This window comes from Brassica napus, chromosome C5, assembly GCF_020379485.1.
Source record: "Brassica napus cultivar Da-Ae chromosome C5, Da-Ae, whole genome shotgun sequence".
NCBI lineage: Eukaryota > Viridiplantae > Streptophyta > Magnoliopsida > Brassicales > Brassicaceae > Brassica > Brassica napus.
This window is the reverse complement of record NC_063448.1, coordinates 38,950,541-38,962,110: the sequence shown is the minus strand read 5'-3', so window position 1 is coordinate 38,962,110 and position 11,570 is coordinate 38,950,541.

The following is an 11,570-nucleotide window of genomic DNA, read 5'->3' as shown; positions in this document are numbered from 1 at the left end:
TGATGTGATGGGACGTTGCATTGTTGCATGAAGAGATTATCTGCTCCATTAGCCATCTGAAGAAGGTCTGCAATGTCCTCTCTGGATACGTGCAGTGCATGTTCATCTATTGCTCTTACGTAGCTATCTGGGTCCTTAATAATACCAAACTCATCATGTGTTAGATACTGGTTATCATAATGAGTATTTCTGCTTACAGTGGATGGTGGTTTCGGACGGATGTCGATCGATGATGGGTGTCTGTCATCGATCGACGGACGATTCGCTCTATCGATAGGATGGCTGAAACGTGTTCTTTCCCCATAAGCTTCTGCTCGTTGTTGATCTGCTTCATCGCGTCTTTGTATGTTGAGAAATTCCTCATATGTGAAACCCTCATGAAGTCCATTTGCTCCTGGATCACAGACTGCTGTCTCTACTGCATAGCTCTCGTGATAGCGATCATCTGCGCAACTGCCAATTGAGTAATCTCCTTCTCGTGCACAATCGACATTAGTGTCGATCGATGGGTAGTAGGCAATATCGGTCGATGCTCGTTTTCAGCTTGTCTGGTGAAGATGAGTGTCGATCGATGTTGAGATTGTTCTGTCGATCGACGGCGCATTCCTTTTCCAAGAGGAATGGTGGAGAAGTCTATCTTCCTCATCAAGAATAGCTTTGTACTTTATAGCTTGTTCCTCCTCATAATCTTCATCATACTCCTCTGTATGCATGGTGTGTGCTGCCATAGTGGGATTGTAGTAGTCGTTCTCCCAATCTTTTGGATTACTGTCGACCGATTCATCTTTGGGAATGTCGATCGATTTCTGGTGAACACTGTCGATCGATGTGGCTGTGTGAGTTTCGATCGACGCCGAATATTCGGTCTCATACTCAGCTCCATAGTGGCATGCTGCGATGAGTTCTGGATCATCGATTCCCTTGGAGGACGTCTTTGGCTTCTTGACAGGAATAGGGTTGTAGTGGACATGAGGATCTATGAGCGTCAGGCACAACTGGTTGGTTTGCATGTTGCACACTGCTCCTACTGTTGACAAAAAAGCTCTCCTAAGTAGTAGAGAAGATTCCAGTTTAGCTTGATATCCAAGACATGGAAATCAACCGGAACTAGGGCATTACCAATCTGCACCTCTATGTTTCTTATGATTCCTCCTGAGATTCTCTGAGAGCAATCCACAAAAGTGAATGACTCCTTGGAAGGCTCCACCTTCAGACCTAGATGGTCTGCCATAACCCTAGGTAGGATGCTGACTGATGCTTCTGTGTCGCACAGTGCATGTGGGAATTCAATACCCTTCACCGTGCATGGTATTGCAAACTTCTCAGGATCACTCTTCTTCTTCAGTGTAATCCTCTTCTTCATCTTTTCTCTAGCTTCACAGAACATTCTCTTAATGTCTTCTTCGGTCTCTCTGGTTTCTCTAAAGAACATCCACAATCTGTGGGTAAAATAGGCCTCCTCGAATGGCTTTTCTAAGGAATCCTGAAGACTCTCTTTTGGAAACTTTCCATTTTCTTCTCATTAGCTCTCCTCTTCAGATGTTTCGCCACTTTTTCCATTCTTTTCCTCAGGGTTCTTCCCATAAGAACCCTATCAACTTTCATAGAATCTGATGCATCATCTGAATGTGTACTGGTGGCCTCTGGTGGGGTATCTGAAGGTTTGGGTTGTGGCCTGAGTGCATCGAGACGTGCAACGTCTATATTTAGCATATGTACTCGGTATGTAAGAGGTGCTCGTCGATTGATGGGCGCTGGAGGTTGTCGATTGATGGCGTTCTCTTTCTGTCGATCGACGGCAGTATCAGAATGTCGATCGATTTTGACATAAACAGGGTTGGGCGGATGTGGGTGTCTTGCTGCCAACTCCTCATGAGTCAGGATCCTCACGGCATTGCAAGATGCGGTTGACTCTGTAGGTGTCATCGATCGATGCTCTGGAGAGCCTGTTGATCGGTTTTGATTGAAGTTCATCGATCGATGTTCCATGTCCGGCGTCTATCGACACCAATGCGATCCGCCGAAACTCACCAAACTTTCTACTTCGAAATATCCTTCTTGCAGCTTCTCCTGCTTCACCGCTTGCCAGAAATCATCATCTATGATGACATTCATGTGGTGCTTCGCCACATCATCCCCTACCCCTCTTGTTAAGGCTTCTTGCCTCTTAACAACTTCTTCTGTCTGAACAACCTGAATCTCTAGCTTCTTCACATGAGTGCTCAAAGTCTCAAAATTTGTGTTCAGGTTGGTGTAGACATCTTCCCATTGAAGTCCACCGTCATGCGCTGCTGTCCCTCAAGAACCATATCAAGCATCTCTTTAATCTTGTTCTCTTGAGTAGGTGGTGGTGGCTTCTGGTAGTAGGATTTTCCATAACCCATGTTGTTGCTGATGTAGTTGTTATTGTAGGGTTTCTGCTGCTGCGAACTCTGGTTGAAATTACTTCTTTGTCCATAGAAGTTTCCATTCTGGTTTCCAGACCTCTGAAATCCAGTTTCACTAATGAAGTTCACCTCTGATCTACCCTACGTGTCTACAGCCTCTGCATCCTCAACTAAATAGACCTGCCTCCTGAGAAGCTTGTGAATACTGTCTAGTCTTGCCTTCACTTCATACATCTGATCATTCCCAAGAATGGTTGCGGATCTCTTCCTCTCAAAGTCACTGTTCTTGGTGATGTTGTTGGATGCTAAGTTTTCAATAACTCTCACAGCCTCTTCTGGATTCCTGGTGTTGAAGTTCCCATTGCTGGAAGCATCAAGAGCCATCTGATATTGCACCACGATGCCTCTGTAGAAAGTACTGAGCAGCCTTACTTCATTGAATCCAATATCCATGGTGTGGACAATCTCTCTGATAAGACTTGAATCTGATCTAGGAGCTTCTGAATGATTATGCAGGCTCCTGAGTGAATGTAACAATCTTGCTCCTCAAGTCTTCAGCACACGCCTCATCAAAGAAGTTGCATAGGAATGCATTCTTGATGTCGCTCCAGGATGTGAGAGATCTTGGTGGTAACTGCTTAAGCCAATGTGAAGCATCTCCAGCAAGTGAGTACTTGAAGAGCTTGCATAAGAGGTAGTCTTCAGAGACTCCCTCGACTTTAATAGCAGATATAAGATCCTCGAACGTCTCCATATGGTCCATATGATGCTTGTCAGATAACCATAGTAGGGTATATGTCCCACGAGTGTGTAGTACTGCGGCTTCAACTTGAAATTCCCCCTCTGAATAGTTGGAGGATGAATGGCTGATCTGCTGGTGTAGAACTGATTTGGACGGTTCTAATCAGCCAACTTTCTAGGTCGAGCAGCCTCATCTACAGGTAGAGTAGTGCTTGTAGCATCAGTATCAGACTCATGGATTGCAGCCCCCTGAGCATCTATCCTCTGACTTGCTGCATTACGCCGATGACCTTTCTGGTCATGCAGGTCTCCCTTCTCATCACGTACAAGTATCAAAGTCGCAACCATGTCTCGCGGCTCAGTATCGATCGATGTTCGGACTGAAGTATCGATCGACGTCGGATGGAAGATGTCGGTCGACAGATGAAGAGTGTCTTCGGTCGATGGTGGTGAGCGAGTGTCGGTCGACGAGTCTGGTGTCTAGGTCGACGGTGGCTGACAAAAATTGAGCGACGAACAAGTGTTATTGTCGATCGATGATGAGCGTATTCCTGTGCGGATTGAACATTCCAAGCTTGCAGGATCTGATGAGAATAGCAGTTGAGTTTCCTTGTTGCTTCTGGTACTGCTGGGCATGTACCTGAAAAGACAAGAAAAATATTTTGTGTCAGAAAGTGGTTTTAAGAAGAAACCTAGACTAAACAAGATTAAATCCATAAGATGATCAAAGCTCTCCTGTAACGGCGCCAAATTTGATATCACTCAAATTACCCTAATGAGTGAACTACTCTCTTAAATAAGAGGTTCAATTGTAGTAGTTAGGGATCGAATCCACAGGGAGCTAGGGAACTTAATAAATCTAATCAGATTAGTTAAGCTAGGTTGTTTAATGATTTAAATGTAAAGTTGCAGGTTTATGAGCAAGTAATTGTTCGATTGATTGATTGGGGTTTTGGTACTCAAATGGAAATAGCTAGACTTAGGGTTTTTATTAAGGTAATCAGGATTATAATCCTACAGATGCCTAATAAGTTGTATGCATGGTATTATATAGCTCAACATTTAATAACAAACCATTAGGCTTTCGCTTTCTAGGTTTGTCTATTGACCAGTGTCGATCGATTATTCTATAGGAATATCGATCGATACACTTGCTGAAACGTCGACCGATTATTCGATTGGAATATCGATCGACACTCTTGGTCAAGCGTCAATGCGTGGATTGAATATGCTCACTAAGCTTCCTAGATGAGCTCTCGCTTACTCTAGCAATCCTAGCTTAGTTAGGATGGATTCAGGGTGAGATGCAAGCTATCGCTTATGTTTACAACTCCTAGGGCAAGTTCTAGGTAGCTAGTCTAGAAACAGACATTAATGACAATCCTAATGATGAATATCACAACTTAGCAATTTATAGTTGGGGCTAATCCCTCATAACTTATTTAAACCCTAAATCTAACAAGAGAACTACTCAGACATGGCGAAGCAATTCATAACAGCAATAAGGTATAAAAACTGCATAGATAAATAGATAGATATCAAAGTAGTTCCAATCACAAATCTCTCTGGATCTTTTCTCCAATCTACTAAAAATCTTAGAAAACCTTTGCTGTAAAATCAGAAAACAAGAAAGCACACTTTGCCTCTAACATGTTGGCAAAGTTTATATAGTTAGGTTAAAACTCATCAGGGGTAATCTTGTAAATATGTGAAGATTTGGGCTCTAAGTCGCCTGAGACCAAATGGGCTTTATGTGCGCTTCGCTGTCGTTCGATGTCAAGACGTGAACATCGATCGATTATTCTTCCTCAGTGTCGACCGATGGTCGTGCACGATGGTCATCTCGGGTGCTTATTCCAAATATCTCCAAAATGCTCCAAAATCATCACTTTCCTCCAAATCACTCATGATTCCATAAATATGCTAAATAGAGTCTATAATATAATAATTAGTAGTTAAAATACTTATAAACCATGGTTAAAAGTGGGTCAAATCCATGTTCTATCATATAACTTTAAAATGAGTGATATAGAAAACGAATTAGAACAAATTATCTTACTTTAGTATTAAATAATTAGAAATAAAATTTTAACCATAAACAAGTTAAATAAACAAATAACTATAGTTTTTTTTCTTCAAACGTCTGTTCTATTACTCAAGTTTGAGGTGGTCTGGAAACCAGACCGAACAGAACAACCAATGTAAGACAATTCTCTATGGAAGGATCTCTCTATCATAGGTAATGAATCAGACGTTACATTTTCCGAACAAGGTATAAAAGCAATCGAGAACTCGGTGAATCTTGTTTTCAACTTCATAAACTTTTCCAGCTCAGTAGAAAAATTCGGCTATGCTCCGGGGTCTTTGATCATCGAGATTAAGTCTTTGCAGACGGTCCCAAATGATTAACATGTCGATACCTGGAGCATATTCATTGTCCAAAATAAAGCCTCCAGTTCTGAAGGCAACGGTGAAATCTTTTATTTCCACGGATAACTATAGTTAGAAAATACATTTAATTATATATATTCAATGTATTAACATATATATACTGAACAAATAAAAAAAATATAAAGTTAGTTAGAGAATATCCTATAAATTATAAAGTTATATAATTGAGATTTTTGACCTTTTGAAACACAGCAAACTTTCATTAAATAAAAGTAATTTGGCCACAGCAATTACATCAACCACGCCTAACAAAACCTGTTTTGCTAGCTGGTCTGCGTCATGGTTTTTCTCTCATGAGATACAATCGAAACAGTCAATCATAAACACAATATCAGAAACAATTCCATAGATCTCCATGTTGATGACCTTGATAAGCTGGGAGGAACTGGATTGACATTGATTTATTTGATTCCTAATTGTCTGTGGTAAGAACTTTCTGAAGCGCTAATGCCATCAGGTTTAAAAATAACGTACGATAAAAATATAAAATATATCTGAAAACGCGATTAGATTCTCTAAAGAACAGATAGACGTCTTGGAAAGAATGATAATAGTATATGAGTGTGATTGATGCATTAATAGTAACTCAGAGTAAATGTTAACTCTCATTCAATACAATTAAAAAGAAGGGCTAGTGTTAATAACTTAATAGTAACTCAGAGTGAATGTTAATTCTCATTTAGTACTTGACTATAATAAAATTTCGAATTTGAATATCTTTGCCAATATATTATAAGCATTTCTTTCGTGAACATGATAAAAACAACATGTGGAAACTTTTTCAATAATTTATAAACAAAATGTTTCAAGCTTTGATATGTTTTAAAATTTCTTATAAATAAAATAAAGAGTTATTATAAATAAACTTGAAGTAATTTGAAACAATATGTTTTTGTTATTCATTTTATCTTAACCTCCATAATTTTATCTCTTATTTTGATTAACCATTTGTATCAAAACAATTCTGGAAATTCGTATTACGATCAAAATATATATAATTCAAATATTAGCGTAGTAATAAACTAGGTGATTATATATAAAACTAAGTATTTTCAAAAAAAAATTATAAAATTATCTTCAACTTCTTCGTAAGAACTTATTTTTTTATTTTTTATTTTTGTCATTCATAAGAACTTATTAAAAAACGTTATGCAGACCAAACATAATAAATGCAGATCAAACAGAACAAATACATATCAAGTACACTATGCATAACAAATGAAAAAAAAACAAATTATGTACAACAAATGAGTGTCTAACTGATCAAGCTATATAACTGCAATCTTGAAAATCTCGACTCTAACTTGATTCATTATTTAATTAAATAATATCTGATCTATTGAAATAGAGTCTCATTTGAAATCAACATGGTGACATGTTGTAAAATTAGACTTATTAAATATGTTTTGATTAAATATACATAGAGAAATTCTCTAGGATGGACCTAAAAACGTTTTTGTCACAAATATAGACCTTAAAAATAAAAATGACCAAAATAGATTTAAATGTTTTATCAAAAGAAGTAAATATACACTTATACTCCTAGGGTTAATTAATCTTGACATTAGGGTTTAGAGTTAAGGGGTGGAGATTACGGTTTAGGGTTTAGATTTTAGGGTTTAGAGTTTAGAGTTGAGGAGTGAGGTTTCGAGGATAAGATTTCAAATTTTAAAAAATAAAAAAAAAATTAAAATTTTCAAAATAAAAAATGCTATTTTGGTTATTTTAGTTTTTGAAGTCTTTTTTTTTTACAAAAACTTAAAAATGTCATTTTATTGCCCATATACATATTATTCAAAATGATTAATATACAAGTCTAATAATATTATTTAATTTAAGTTTTTTCCATTAACTTTTATTATCATTATCGGGTCGTTCTTATTTCTCCATCTTCTTCCTCTCTTTCTCATTTTCGCGGTTGTTCCCATGATTTATTGTTAAATTGAAATTTTTCTTATGGATTGATCTAAAATTGTTAACGATTGAACAAGAGATGGGTATGCACTGTGATTTTGTGCGTTTGTGATTCTAAGAATCACTATTTCATACTACATTTACAATATATTCAACACATAGCCTTCTAGAAATATGTCAGAATCCAGTGTCTATATTCAACTCATACAGGTTTAAACTTTGACCCTTTATTCCTCTTTTTGGGTAATTTCTTGATCCGGGTCTGCAATCAGGGCCGGCCCTGGGCTAAAGCCCATAAAGCAAGAGCTTTAGGTGTCAGAAAACATAAGTATTTTAGGGGCGCAAACCTTTGACAAAAGCCAGTTAGTGTAGTGGCTTTGAGACTTGGTTACTGTCTTTCACGTGGGTTGTTCGAAGCTATTCTTTCTCTTTTAATTTTCTCTTTCTTCTTAATAATGATGACTATGAAATGAAACGTGATGGATCATCATCACTTGTAAACCAAATAATAGTTTCTTCCTTTTTCAATCATATTAGTTTCTTTTATTATATTAAATATGATGTATAAGATAAATATTAAACAAGAAGCTAATTAATAATTCATTATACGCTAACGATACTTTATGTTTTAATTCTTTTCAACTGTATTTTATTCTAAAGCCACGTTCACATTTGGTGATGACTATTGCTGAAGTGGTTGTAGTTAGATATGTTTTCTAGAATTCGGTAAAACTTCAATATAATTTTATGAGTGAAAATATTGTTAAATTTTTTTAGTCTTATGAAGAAAATTCATTTTATGGAATTTGATTACCTAAAACAAAATGTTGATAAAAACCTACAAAAACGATTGAAGTATTAGAATTTTTCAAAAATAACGAATGGTTTTTATCCAAACACAAAATTGCTTATTGTGTTGAATTTTCCTCTGAAACTTTACCTCTTTAAAATTATATCTCTCGTGAACGATTAACGGATTTTATAAATAATATATTGATATTTATGAACTACATTTTCTCGAAAATAAATTTTAATGATATTTTCCTTGTTGTGATGATATTAAAAAAAAATAGAGATAAAGGGCAACAATTTTTGTGTGAGCTTTAGGCGCCACATGAGTTCAGACTGACACTGTCTGCAACATTAATTACATTTATGGCTGTAACTATGAAGTTCAGATCAATTGAGTGGTGTTGCGGATCCTTCCGTCAATGAGAAGATTGCTGACATTTAAGCCGCTTTCAAATCAATGGTTCATCAACGTCTTGCGCGAAAAGACTTAGCAGAGCTCTTGTTATATACAATTACAGAGGAGGTATTTACGGTATGCGTATATACAGAAGTTATGACAAGGAGATGATTGAGCTAATGTAATATATGCTCATGAATGTGAAGATAGTTTCCTTATCCTAATATCCCCCCTCAAGACGGACCGCCTTGTGCTAGTCCGATCTTGGAGCATAGTTGTTGATGTTTAGCGCGGGAGAGAGGCTTGGTTAAAGCGTCAGCGAGTTGATCGGCCGAGGTAACGTGAGTGACACGCATATGACCAGCTTGAACATGACTGCGGACAAAGTGATAATCAAGAGCTAGATGCTTCATTCGGGAGTGAAAGACAGGGTTTGCTGCAAGGTACGTGGCGCCTATGTTGTCGCAATAGATCGTTGGAGGTGCAGTTGTCTTGATGTGCAATTCGGTGATGAGAGAGAGCAGCCAGCAAACTTCAGCAGCTGTGGAAGCAATAGACCGATACTCAGCTTCAGTCGACGAGCGAGCAACAGTGGCTTGTTTCTTAGAAGACCAGGCAATGGGATGCTTCCCAAAGTAGACGATATAGGCACCTGTGGATGTGTAATCATCGCGATTCCCTGCCCAATCTGCATCTGTGAAGGCGTGTAAGGCAGGTGTGTTGCTCGCAGAAAGAAAAATTCCAGTGGTCATACTACCAGACAGATAGCGAAGAATACGTTTAACTCCATGCCAGTGCTCATCAGTGGGCTTGTGCATAAATTGTGATAGCTTGTCGACAGCAAAAGAGATGTCTGGACGAGTTAGGGACAAGTATTGAAGACTCCCAACAGTGGCACGGTATTGAGTCGGATCAGACAATGGCTTGCCGGAGTCAAGCGTCAGTGGTTTGTATGGAAACTGGGTTGCAGTCTTCCATCTTGATATTTAAAGCGTTGAAAGACTTCTGAAACCTGAGACTTTCTTTGTAAAGGATAAAGCCAAGTATAACGTGTAAAATGATCGACGAAAATCACATAATATTTGAAATTATCTATGGACAGAAGAGGTGATGTCCATACATCTGAAAACACAACTTCGAGAGGAGAAGTAGAAATAAGAGTTGAAACTGAAAACGGCAACTTGTTCATTTTATTAATCGAGCAAGCATTACAAGGCTTGTTCTTTAAAGCTTTTGAAGATAATGGTAAATGAAAAGTAGAATGCATAGTTTGTAAAATAGAAGCAGCCGGATGGCCTAAACGCGAATGCCAATCAGATAGAGTTGTGCTAGTTGCCGAAGCAAAGGAAAGAGATGGTGGTGTAGAGGTTGGTGCTTTCGGCCACTGGTAGGTACCATTTTCAGGTTTGCCTTCCAGACGAAGAGCTCCCGTACTCAAGTCTCTGACCTGAAAATATGTTGGTGTGAAAGTTACAGCAACTCCGTTAGTTTTGCAAAGTTGAAACACTGAAAGTAAATTCTTGTCTAAGGCAGGCACAAAGAGAACATTATCAATAAAGAAGGGATGTTTAAGAGAAGGAAGAGATAAAGAACCGGTATGTGAGATATTAAGGCCAGAGCCATCGCCAAGTATCACATCATCTCCTCCATTATATGGCGTGTGCAAAGAGAGATTTGCGATGTCTGAAGTCATGTGGTGGGATGCGCCAGAGTCAAGAAGCCAAGTGTTGGCATCACCGTTCATCATGGCTACATTGGCACGAGGGTACCACGCTTGTTGCTGAAACTGTGGACGCCAGGCTTGATTTGAGGTGTTGGTACCACAGATGATCTGGAACTCTGGACAGTTCTTGGCGCTATGTCCTTGAATCCCACATGCTTGACATCGTCCTAAGTAAGGTCGTGAGCCACGATTGTATGAGCCTTGATTGGAGTTGTAAGAGCCTTGATGAGAGTTGTGTGATCCTTGGTTAGAGTAGTTGCGGTTGTTGTTGTTGCGATTGGGACCTCGCCAGTTTTTCTGCATATTGGAGTTCCGAGATCTTGTATCAGTTGCATTCGCTGTGACTGGAACATCTAGACTTGCTGCTGGTTCCTTACAGAGAAGCATTGCCTCTCTGTTCAAGATACGTTCATGAAGCTCTGCAAACGAAATAGCTGAGTCTCTACCATGTATCGCATCAATCTCGGGTTTGTATTCATCAGGCAGACCAGCGAGAACATTCTCCGTGATGTCTTCAAGATCCATTGGTTTACCAAGTTCGGCGAGTTCATCAGTTTTGGTTTTGATGGTCCTGAGATATTCAGAGATCGTCTTGGTTCCTTTGGTGCACTTGTTGACTTGATTTTTCAGCTGGCGAATATGACCTCTGGACGGATTACCAAAGGTTTGTGCAAGGAGGTTCCAGATCTGAGCTGTTGTGGTGGCGCTGGAGACAACAGACTGAAGCGGTGTTGATATTGCTCCAATCAATGCGCTGTAGAGGAGGCGATCTTGACGTCGCCAAGGAGTGTAGTCCGGATTGACTACGTTCTGGCCTTCAGCATTGAGGATGGTCGCTGCAGCCATAGTTGTTTCATCAAGGAAACCATGAAGCTCAAGGCCTTCAAGAAGAGCACAGATCTGTTTACTCCACATCAAATAGTTAGCATTTGTCAACTTGGTAATGTTTGACATGTTGACAGTGAGGAGCGTGCTAGATGGATCTCTGGCATTGAAGACTGTTGTAGTCTCAGCAGAGGAGCTATCGTTGGCCATAGTTAACAGAAAGAATGGAGGTTTTTTTTTTTTTTTTTATAGAAGAAACAGAGAAGAACGAAGAAGAAGAAAAAGAACCGAGAGAAAGGAAAAAAAATTGAGGATCTCAGTGCTCTTGATACCATGATAA